The 1389-nt window shown below is 38.1% G+C and overlaps 1 protein-coding gene across 1 annotated transcript in view; it reads right to left on the reverse strand.

The window, feature by feature from the left end:
• LOC101852950 (sodium/hydrogen exchanger 9) overlaps nt 1-1389 on the reverse strand; it is a gene marked incomplete in the record, with an annotated part of 46934 nt that overhangs the window by 44604 nt on the left and 941 nt on the right.

Genomic DNA, 1389 nt, shown 5'->3' on the forward strand with positions numbered 1-1389 from the left:
TATATATATAAATGTGTGTGTGTATCTATATATAGCCTATAGCCCTTGATGCTTGGGTTGCGGAGCCAGCTAAGAGATCCCAACTACAAATGTGATAATTATCTGTCACAAAACCATCCATGCAATAAAGAGGCGACGGTGTGACCATTTGTACAGAGTTCAAACACAACAGCTACAAAAAGAAAATAAGGGAATTTGTGGACTGTAAAGCACTGACTTTTTCAAATTAAGTGCTTGAAATCTTTTATCTCCCTAGTAAAACTCTTTGAAAAGTTTCATTTCTCTTGCTAATTCAACTTAAAGATCAGAAGTGATGCACTCAATGGTGCTTCGAAAGAATATTTTCTATTCCCCAAGATTTTACCTTGTCAATGAAATCATCAACTCTACCTTCAATGAAATCATCAACTCTACCTTCAATGAAATCATCAACTCTACCTTGTCAATGAAATCATCAACTCTACCTTGTCAATGAAATCATCAACTCTACCTTGTCAATGAAATCATCAACTCTACCTTGTCAATGAAATGGTCAACTCTACCTTCAAGGAAATCATCAACTCTTCCTTCAAGGAAATCATCAACTCTACCGGGAAAAGAGGATTTAAAATTCGAAATGTTCGTAACCGTTTCCAAGTTTTAAAATAATGACCTTGTGGTTATTCAGTTGACATTTTCTCCGGGACTGGTGTCTGCTGCATGCAAAGAAATGAGCTCAGTCCCCTATGTGTTCTGTTCGTCGTTTTTCGTGTGTTCTGTCCGTCATTTTCAGTGTGTTCTGTCCGTCTTTTTACGTGAGTTCTGTCCGTCTTTTTACGTGAGTTCTGTCCGTCTTTTTACGTGAGTTCTGTCCGTCTTTTTACGTGTGTTCTGTCCGTCTTTTTACGTGAGTTCTGTCCGTCTTTTTACGTGTGTTCTGTCCGTCGTTTTCAGTGTGTTCTGTCCGTCTTTTTACGTGAGTTCTGTCCAACTTTTCAAGTGTGTTCTGTCCGTCTTTTTACGTGAGTTCTGTCCAACTTTTCAAGTGTGTTCTGTCCGACTTTTCAAGTGTGTTCTGTCCGACTTTTCAAGTGTGTTCTGACAGTCTTTTTGCGTGAGTTCTGTCCAACTTTTCAAGTGTGTTCTGACAGTCTTTTTACGTGAGTTCTGTCCGACTTTTTATGTGTGCAAACATTAGCCAAGGAATTGAAAGAAGTCCTCAAATTCCGTTGATCCAAAGACAGTGATTTCATCAAAGATTTCATCAAAGACAGTGATTTCATCAAAGACAGTGATTTCATCAAAGACAGTGATTTCATCAAAGACAAAGACAGTGACTTCATCAAAGACAGACAAAGACAGTGATTTCATCAAAGACAGTGATTTCATCAAAGACAGTGATTTCATCAA

This window comes from Aplysia californica, unplaced genomic scaffold (genome assembly GCF_000002075.1).
Source record: "Aplysia californica isolate F4 #8 unplaced genomic scaffold, AplCal3.0 scaffold00507, whole genome shotgun sequence".
NCBI lineage: Eukaryota > Metazoa > Mollusca > Gastropoda > Aplysiida > Aplysiidae > Aplysia > Aplysia californica.